Below are 11,240 nucleotides of genomic sequence, written 5' to 3' on the forward strand. Positions count from 1 at the left end.
TGCAACAGGCCGACGAATTCGAATACTGGGAGGATGACTCGGAGGAATCCGACTCCGACGCGAACCCTCGCCATAGGGCAAAAGGGAAGCGTAAGGAAACGGAATCCCAACCGAAAAGGCATTTTGGACAAGCCTTCAAACCAAAAAGCACAGGTGGAAGTCCACGAGACTTCTCCAAAACGTTCAGACCAAACGTTGCGAATGCAGGAACGTCCAAGTTTGCAAGGGACATTGCGGAAGCAATCGCCCCAAAGAGTGCCAAACAAATGCCTAACATAGGCACATATGACGGTTTATCTGATCCAGACGATCATTTGAACAGGTTCATAGCGGGGGCAACCGTCAGCAATTGGACGGAACCCACGTGGTGCTACATGTTCCAAATGACGCTTGTTGGGGCTGCTAGAGCTTGGTTTGATCGTCTACCGGTCAACCACATCTACGACTGGGCAGACTTCCAACAGAAGTTTAGCCAACACTTCAGCCAGCAACGGAAGTATACCGAGGAGCAATGGACAATCCTCAAATGCATACGAGAGGAAGATGAATCTCTGCCAAACTTCATCACTCGCTTCAACTCAAAGAAGCTAAGTTTGGGCAATATCAGCGAAGATCTTGTTCGCGCTGCCTTCATCCAGGGCGCACATGACCCAGAGCTCATCCGCACCCTAACGGGTAAAGATGGCATGCCATCCACATGGGATGGCATCATGACAGCAGCAAAACGCTATGCGGAAACAGAGAAGCAACTGGGTAGAGATCTCCCACAGAGCACAAACCTCTACACTCAGAAGACGAGAGAAGACAACGTCCTCACCGCCAGACTAAATAAAAAGCGAAAGCTAGGCATTTGGCAGTCAAGGGTAAACTTTGACACCTCATCCGGCTTGCAACATCGAGTGGGCGGAAGGGATAATGTACAGTCGCACCGGAACTCCAGATGGACGCCACTCACCAAAAGCGTCACTGAGATATTCGCCACTGAAGAGCTCCCATGGCCAAAGCCTCCAATAATCCGACATCGTCACGATGCTGATCGGAGCAAATACTGTGACTTCCACAAGACAAAAGGCCACAACACTGAAGAATGCATAGACGTAAAGGACATGGTTGAAGCATTTGTCAGAGATGGGACGCTCGCGCACCTCGTGGCACAATAAAGGCTGAGCAGGCGGGTGCGTATAGAACCTCAGCTGGGGAAAACACGAATCAATTCCAGCTTCAAAATCGAGACTACATGCTGCGTAAAGAACGAGATCCCGAACCAGGTGCGTATCGGCTCGATGGCACTCCCATCCCAACAACATGGAAGGGAGCTCATTTACACAGTCTGCATGTAAATCAATTCCAATTTGTAAAGAAAAGGCCAAGAGCCACTTCTAATGGAAATGATTCTCTTTAAGAACATCGAAGCTGATGATTTTACATTCATACTTTTCTGAACACTAATATGCCGGTTTTCACCGCATAATTACGTGAAGTCATTGCATGGGAAGGCGGTCCTACCCGCACGAACCCAATAACGTGACAAACCTTCACGCAGGTCAGTTTGGGAAAAAGTTCAGCACCCAAAAATGAAAGTGCCGGTCTATCCGCATGAATCATTAAAGGAAACTGAATAATAACCTATCAACAACCGCGCGTCGAACGGTTAAACTATGCAACACTGGTGACGGCGTTCACATTACGTGAAGTCGTTGCGTGGGAAGGCGGTCCTACCCGCACGAACCCAATAACTTGACAAACCTTCACGCAGGTCAGTTGAAGGGGAAGAGTTCAATTATCCCATTAAATGAAAGTGCCAGTCTATCCGCATGAATCATGAAAGGAAACCGAACACTAACCTATCGACAACCGCGCGTCGAACGGTTCAAAACAAAATTCTTAAAAAGGATAAGGAAAACCTACACGCAGGTCAGATAAGGGTAAAGTTTTGCCATCCTACTAAGTGCAAGTGACGGTTCTACCCGCACAATCACGAAAGAGGAAGCAAGACTTCCTGTTATCAACCACGTTCAAAGGTTAACTTATCCTCAAAAGGTGAGGAAAACCTACACGCAGGTCAGATAAGGGTAAACTTTTGCCATCCTACTAAGTGCAAGTGACGGTTTTACCCGCACAATCACGAAAGAGGAAGCGAAAACTTTAATCCATTATCAACCACGTTCAAAGGTTAACTTATCTTAATGCCTTAGAAATTTCGAAAAGGAAAACCTACACGCAGGTCAGATGAAGGTTAAAGTTTAGCCATCCTACCAAGTGCAAGTGACGGTTCTACCCGCACAATCACGAAGGAGGAAGCGAAACTTTAACCCATTATCAACCACGTTCAAAGGTTCTTATTCTAAACACTTGGAAAATTGCTAATTTAAACTAAGTATGCAAGTCATAAGTTTATAAAGCAAGGAACCCAAAGAAGGAAATAACAATCTTATACGCAAAAAGATTAATATTTCAAGAATATATTACAAGAATGGCCGGGTAACTACCCGCCTAAAAGAATAAAACTATACAAGTCTATCTTAGCAATGGGAAGGGATCTTCAGGATCAAGCTTCAGGGCCGCTTCCACTTGGACCCGCTCCGTCAGAAGAACGGGGTGGTTCGAGGAACGCTTTGAGGACAGCTAACCCATCATCAGCAGCAGCTACTTCGTCCACCTTTTCCACCACTGGATGCGGGAAGGCGGCGTATTGGTTCAATGCTTGGTCATAAATGGCTTCCGTATCCACATCGAACAAAGGGAAGTTGGAAGGCGGGACGCCTTTCTCAACAAACCCTAGACCAAGCAGGAAGCCGGCCTTTTCCCCATCCTCATGAGAAGCGTTGAGGGCTGCGGTCATAGCATCATCGTAAGAGGTCTCTGAAAAGACCCGACGCACAACCTACAAAGAAAACACAAGTATTAGAACCTTTTCTTACAAAAGAAAAGCGTGAAGATAAAACTAAACATACCTGAGGCAACGCTTCTCGAAGAAGCCATTGGAGGGCAGCTTGAGCTTCGTTATGGGCGCGTTCGGCTTCGCTCTTGTTAAGGTTGGCAAGTAAAACTTCCTTTGCGGCAGCCTCTTCGACGCCCTTAAGTTTCCGCTCGGTGTGGTCAAGCACCCCCCTCTGGTCCAGGATTTCCTGGAGTTTCTTGGCATCTTCCATTGCCAAGGCATCATGAGCGCGTTGGAGAGCCTCTAATTTGGCCTTGAGCTCCTCATTCTCCACACGCAAAGGCTCAGCAACGGCTTCAGCCTTGGCAGCCCTCTCGGTTGCGTTTCGCGCAGTCTCCCTGGCCAGCCGAAGCTGTTCATTCACAGCTTGGGCAGCCTTGGAGCGGGCCTCGAGTCGCGCCTGAACTTCAACCTCGAGGGCCTTGAAGGCCTTCTCCTTGTCGGCGGCAGCTGCCGCCAGCTGTTGGTTCTCCTCCCGAAGAGCACGCGCCTCAGATACATCCTTGGCGCGAGCTGCTTTCAACTTGTCGTTTTCACGACAAAGCAGCTCGACGCGCGGCTGCATCCGGGCTTGGAGAACCCGAAGCTCATTGGTTAGCCTACCCTCCTGGTAGCTAGCCATGGCTTCCCCCAACGCACCATGAGGAGCAGCGTGGCGAGCCCAGTCCACGCACTCCACAGGGGTACGAAGGGTTGTTCCTCGGCGTATGTTCCATCGCGGAACATACACTTCATTGGAATCCGACACTGCAGAAGAAACAAAGGCAGTAAGGAAAAGATGATAAAAAACAAGGGAAAAAGAAAGGAACCCCACGCACCTGTAGGGTCAATGACAGGCCGATAGCCGCCAAACCCATCACCTGAACCTAAAGGAAATCCATCCAACAGGTCAGGCAGACGGGAAGGTGGCAAAGATCGGCGGGAAGCCCTGCGCGTACCTGATGATCCGGCCATCGGTGCCGGTGGCGCGGGCATGGTGGCAGCCGCCGTGGTCGCCGTTGTGGTCGCCGCCGTGGTCGCCGCCTCGTAGTCAGCAGCAGCAGTAACCGCCGGCTCTGTGAAGGATGCTGTAAAAATCGCACTCACGGCCGGCCGGGACGTCATCTCAGCTGGAACAGTCTGCTCAGGAGCAACTGAACCAGCGGAAGCAGGCGCGGTCACCTGGGTCGACGCCTCAGCTAGACTGACCAAGCCTACCGTCATTGACGGAAGGGTACTCCTCTGCGCTTCACCCCGGAATGCGTCAACATCCACGCCTGCACAAAGAGGAGAGTGTTGGATAAATTTATGATGTGAAATCTACAGACATTATGATTGTACTTACGGGTTTTCTTGACCCTGAACGTACGGACGGGCGGGGAGGAACCCGATGGAGCCGGCCTCTTGGTACCGGTCACCGTCGTCTTCGTTGGTTCTCCGGAGGTAACGGTCGTAGCCTCCGGAGCAGTGGTCTTCTCACCACCGGGCTTCCCCGCCACTTCTTCACTATCTGACTCCGAGTCAGATAGAACCACTGGATCAGCTGTGGAGGCCTTCTCCTTCCCCTTCACGCCGGCAGCAGCCTTTTTCTTCCGCACCAACGGAGGAGCATCTGAGGATTCCTCAGAAGAAGACAGGTCAGGAATTCCAGCAGCGGGTACAACATTGAGGGATTGAGGAAAGAATATCGCCTTACCTGGCCGCCGATGGCTCAGGATCTCGTGGCCCAGCGGATAGACCTCCACAAACCGATCCGCCGTTTGCTCCAGGATGGGCAACTCGCCCTCGTCCAGAGCACGAGTACCCATCCGCGCAGGACCGTCGGTTTCCCGCGGGTACAGAAGCGACTCCAAATCATTTCCCTCTGAAAGAATAAACAGTTAGAAGACAAACGCTTATCAAAAAGAAAGACAAGACATACCATAGGGAATAGAGTTCAAACCGTATTCGAGAAGGATGGGAACCTGAGACGCATCCTTCCACACCCGGCTCATCCCTAACATGACCATCCCGGACTCCGCAAACCGGTAAACCGGAGATTGGATCCGGGATATCTTCGAAAACCATTCCGCCTCCTGGTAGTTGGGGGCGTGAAGGCTCGGTATCGCTTGGCCATTTTTAAACTTCATGGCAAGGGGGATGGCGCGGGCAGAAATGTAGAAGAATTCCTGCTTCCACGCGCGAAGACTGCGCTCGGTGTCGCAAATCTTCAGACCCTTAATACGGGTCGTCAAGGTGTACCACCCCTGGATGCACCTCCAGGTATAGAAGGTCATCAGGCGGTCCACATGGGGCTCGATGCCCAAAATCCGGCACACCCACTCAAAATGGCGAATCTTGGCGATCGCCATGGGGTGCAGCTCGGTCAAATGAACACCGTGCCTCTCAAGGACACGGTAAACAAATTTTGTCAATGGGAATCTAAGATTCCCATAGACAAAAAATGCAGCATAAACCCCGATCTTGCCTCTGGGGGCATCGTACACGGTCTGGTGGGATTCAGGAAACTCAGGCTCGAGATGATCGAGCATGAACTTCCTGACAACGTACCGGTACTGATCGCCGGGCAGAGCACACTGGCACTCGCCAGCAGTACCCCTGTCGTCAGCTATAGCTTCAGCATCACGAGAAGACATCTTGCAGAGGAAGAAGAGAACGATTTCGAGAGAATGCTCGATTGAATAAAGGAGTATTCGCCGGAAATCGCCTTAAAGATGAAGAGAAGAGTGAAAAGTGTGAATTGCAAATAACCCTCTCCCCCTTTATATAGTAATCGCAATTAATGCGGTGAATTTAATGCGGAGGAGAGAGAAATCGAATGTGCAATGAAACTATGACACGTGGCAAAAAGCAAGCTGGCAACAGCTGTTGAAAGGACGTGTGCCAGTAATTTCGCGGCCACGCGCCCGAAAAATCGCGCCCACGCGCTTGAAAAAGCGACTGGAATGACCATGTTCTGTCACGTCACCATAACTTCCTGCACGTCCTGACACAGTCAGAAGAAACCGTCGCACGACGTTTCAGAGGTTTGGACTGTTCTGATCTTTTCACCAACTCTTCGAATTTCAAAATTCAAAATTCGAAAATATTAAAAAGTAAGCGGGAAAATACCCCTTTACCCCTTGGCAAACAAGTAACCGTAAGACGGCTGCGGGTACAGTGTAAAGGCAAAACCCTTCACATACCTAGCACCCGCAGGGAATTGAAGCCAAATAAACCTTGGCAAACAAGTAACCGTAAGACGGCTGCGGGTACAGTGTAAAGGCAAAACCCTTCACATACCTAGCACCCGCAGGGAATTGAAGCCAAATAAACCTTGGCAAACAAGTAACCGTAAGACGGATGCGGGTACAGTGTAAAGGCAAAACCCTTCACATACCGAGCACCCGCAGAGAATTGAAGCCAAGTACCTCGGCAACCAAGTAACTATAAGACGGCTGCGGGTACAGTGTTCAGGCAAAACCCTTCACATACCTAGCACCCGCAGGGAATTGACGCCAGGAATACCTTGGAAGTAAAGTAACCGTAAGACGAGCGCAGGTACAGTGTTAAGGCAAAACCCTTCACATACCTAGCGCTCCGCTGGGAATTGAAACCAAGAAGGATCTTCTGGGCAATGCTTGCGGAAACGGAAATAACATCCCCGCATAGCGGGAACGTCGAGAACTACGTTGTTTGAAGCTCCATGATGGAATTGGTGGTCTTAACATAATTGATCACCATGTTCAAAACTACCAAAACCTCATGGAAAATCCATACAACTGGGACTCAATGCTCCTGACTTGCGAGGAGGTTACAGACCTACCCGCATCATACCCAAAGACCAAGCAGGAAACTCGGGCATTTCTGCAAGTGACAAGGACTTCCGCAGAAAGAATCCCCATGGAAAACCTTACAAAACCCTTTTCAAAACCCTTTGCTCAAGTCCAAAAGTTCACCTCACTTTATTAAACACTCTTGAGAAGAACATTGGACTGGGGGGACTTGAAGAGGTAGGTCCCAGCAGAGCCCAGTTGGACCCGCAAGACTCACCTTAAACAGGGAAGTCTGCGCAGAGACCAACTGGATCCGCAGAACCAACCATGCTCAGAGACGTGACGTCCTTACGCGCAGTACGCAAGCTGGTCCCGCAGGAAATGCCTCCCAATGGTGAAGGACTCCGCCTGTCCCCGCAGCCTCGGATACAAGCCATTAGGGAAAGCCACCCGCGCAGCATGGCTACACGCACAAGGCACTTAGCTCTCGATCACAGTGTCACCTGAAGGAATGAGCCAAGCCGGGAGCAATCCCGCACAGAGGCGGGAGGGGGAATACTCCCGCCCAAATAAGCCAGTCCGTATACTGAAGGATCTTTTACTGTACCTGACGAGGTATGGGCGAAAGATCTGATCAGAGATACGACAGCTCACTGATACAGTATGGCGAGCAGCATGCTCCTGTATTGTATCACTATTAGCCGCTGCCTACTCACCAACTACTGTCATACCACGTGCGTAGCCGGCAGTTGGTGGAAAGGGAATAGTACACAGCAGGCCTGGTCACTATCAGCCGCTGCCTACCCACCAACTACCAGCAGGGCACGTGCGTAGGCTACTGTTGATGAACAGGAACACTGTAGCAGCCGACCATACCTCCTTGGAAACCTACCTTCGGCTATAAATACCCCAAATGGTATGATCATCTCAACACATTATTACATTACATTATCTTATATCATCAGAATATACCTGATATCTGCTCTAGCAATCTCTTAATATACTTTTATATTTAAAGAGCAATCTAGTCTGATTCTCACGCCGGAGGGTGGTCACAAGGAGGAACCCCCCCCCCCCCTTCTCAGTGACGAGCTCACGGTGTCTGTTTTGCAGGTTATCAGAAGAACCATCTTCCAAGGGTCTAACCCCTCGTGGGAAACAGCTATCCAACCCCCAGGTTACCAGTAATCTGTCAGGGGTCCGGTTAGTGTTTCTTCAACCAACATAGAGCCAGCCCTGATAATCAAGATATATCAAACGCATAGATGTTCATATAATCATATTTCATAACCTAAGATTCAAAGTATTAATAATCATAACAGTGGAGTGTGGACTATAAAGAGGATAAGCGGATCCGCTTCAACAATTCGTAGAGTAGGCATCAAAGGTTGTAGTTTTGAATCAAAGTCCCTATGCTCGTTCTTCCTATTTTCTAAATTCTATACACACGTTGTTGGTGGGAGGTTAAAAAAAGTATTTAAAATCATTGTATAGTTCTACACTTCTGCTGTGAGAAAAGTTAAAAACAAGTATATAAATTATGGTTTGTAGCATGACTTTAGAGTTGAGATCAACAAGCCCATAGACGTCAACCATCAAACATCATAAAACTTTTAATGATATTTATGGAATTACAACATCATAAAACTTGTGTTTTAAGAGGTTTGGAGGCTAGCATCATGTTGGCATTCATTACAAGCTCACATGTGAATTTGGATTAGAGATTTTTGTTAGCTTTTTATCATCTAATTCCTCCATGGTCCATTTGTTCAAGCTCTAGCTTCAAAATACGTATTCTTAAATAAAAAATGAGAGAGAAAAAAGTATTATAAGCTTGTATGTATGTTATTTGGTATTTTAAATTGAATGCACTACTGAAAAGTTGTAAAATAAATTATTTGGTATTTTAAATTGAATGCACTACTGAAAAGTTGTAAAATAAATTACCTTTTTAAAAAAAAATCATAACAAAATGGAGAAGAAAAACCTAGAAGATTTAAACTCATAGATTATATATATTTGCCAACGATGAAAACACTAAAAAAAAATGAATCATCACAAACTAATGTGTAAAAAACTAAAAATCATTAACAAATGATATCTAGACAAATGCTTATTTGGCATTCACGTGGGTGGCAACCGACCATCTTCAATTCTTCAGAAATTTTAAAACATTAAAGTTTAACTTAATAAAAAAATATATATTTAAACTTCCTTACACCATTTTCTTTTCTTATATTCATTTTTATATGTTACCGGAGTAAATTACAATTTTGACTCCTGCAGTTTGAATCATATAACTCTTTCAACTTAGAAGAAAATCTTTTTTGCATATCAACCTTTTTTGCATATCAACCTCTTGTGAGGAGCAAGTTGAAGAAGCACAAAATCAAACTGGATAGTCCGGATCTACGTTTTCCAAAATGTGAGTCTATTGATTGTTGATGAGATCAGATTCCGGCTAACTACCTCAAGGAGATGACTCGAGTATTTATAGTCGAAGGTGGAGGGAAGGTGATTGGTGGAGTTGTCACTATCAAGATATTCCATATATACCTTAATGGACACTTGTCGAGCGCTTATAGGATGTGATAGCCTGGCCACGTTTGGGGACGGTTACCAGGTGTCACCTTTCCATTGGCTGATGTTGCTATCAGGGAATATTGGGAAAATATTCTAGAAGTAGTTTGTTACAACTGCTCTTCCATATCACGTGAGGACCTTGCGCGTGTGGGGTCCTTTGTTTGGCTTGCGGGTTCCTTTCGCGGATGCTCAATGGTAATCCGCGAGTTCTGTTGGAGACCCGCGAGGCGTGTCTCTTGATCCGCGGGTAATTTTACTACCCTACATCTATATAAGTGAAAACCGTTATGGAATAAAATGAACAGCATGAAACCCAAGGCCAAAACAGTTAAAGAGCTGAAAGGTCAAGGATTGATATTTTATAAGATTTATTTTTAGATAGAAATATTAAATGATTCAAACGAGACAAGCTAAAATAGTAACTTATAATTGTAATGTATTGTTAGTACTAGCTTTTGAACCTGTGTATTACACAGAATTTGTTAAATGATAAAAAAATAAGGTTTGCTATTTATAAAAAAAATAAAAATAAAAAAGAAATGAAATATGTTGTACAGACAATAAGAAGTCTGGAATCTCAAATTTATAAATTTGATAAAATCTCTTTATATACAACATTTGTTGTTTTATCACAAGTATTCAAACCATCATCTAATATAAACAAATTTAGACCATGTCTGCTGCTACCCTGAATAATGTAACATATAATGTTCAAGAGAAAAAACTGGGCATCGAAGGAACAAAACAACCTTTGAAAAAGATTGTTCTTTAATATTTTCTACTTGTTTTTCATATTCCTAATTGTTTGGTCATCAATCAATATTTTACTTTCAATTTCGTGATTATTTTATAACCCAATTGCCAAAATTGTTTTGGTCCATGACCTATCGAAAACTAGTATGAATGAAATGAAATACTATAATATTAGAATGGTAAATTGACTATTTTATTACTCAATTGACAAATGATTTCAGCCTATAATCCATAGATAGCATGGATTAAGGAGAATGGAGATTAGCAATTAAGATTTAATGTGGTTATGATGCATCATCATCATCATTATTTTTGTTTATTAGTAGAGTAAGATATGTAGATCACTATGACAAATTTTGAGGTGTAAGCATGACTTTAGGTTTTGATTTTCCCTCTGTATATTTAGGTAAACATTATTCTATTATTATAAGTGTAGGTGCATTCGCTATACCGTATTCGATCAACAACCACCCACCCGAGTGTGGATCGAGTCTTAGACAAAATCCGAAGTCAGGTAACGGATAACTTCGATTATCTGGTAGAATCAATTTTATTTTTTTTATTTTTATTTTTTTTTTGCAACTTAGTACCCGACTTAACAGAGCAGCTCGGGTTGTGAACAGCGAGAATGGACCCCAAATGAAATGTTAAATAACTAAAGGATTAAATACCATGTTATGTAAATATTGTAAGTTAATGGAATTAATGATTCTTCTATTCACATTCAAAGAGTACATATACACGTTCTCTAACTAACTTCTATCTAAGTTAGGAAATTATAATCAAAATAATATGGAAATGAATAATACATAACTGCAATATAAATGCTAATATTATTTTCATAAATAGATGTTGACTAAGACATCCCCTCAGTCTTAGCGGTAGGGCCACGAACGCAAAGACTGGACTTGAACCGTGAAAAAAGCGGGCGAGGTAAGCCTTTCGTAAATATGTCAGCATATTGATAATCAGCTGGTATGTGAAGTACTCGAATTTCGCCAACTCTGACTTTATCTCGGACAAAATGGATATCAATCTCAACGTGTTTGGTTCGTTGGTGTTGAACAGGGTTCTCGGAAAGGTACACAGCTGAAAGATTATCACAGTAGATGATTGTAGCTTGGCGAGTTGGAACCGATAGTTCAAGAAGGAGATTTCGTAACCAACTCATTTCAGCGACCGCATTTGCGACCCCACGATATTCGGCCTCGGCACTTGATCTAGAAACT

Source organism: Bidens hawaiensis, unplaced genomic scaffold (genome assembly GCF_021521415.1).
Source record: "Bidens hawaiensis isolate Kalapana, Puna unplaced genomic scaffold, B.hawaiensis_p1.1 tig00026615_1, whole genome shotgun sequence".
Taxonomy (NCBI): domain Eukaryota; kingdom Viridiplantae; phylum Streptophyta; class Magnoliopsida; order Asterales; family Asteraceae; genus Bidens; species Bidens hawaiensis.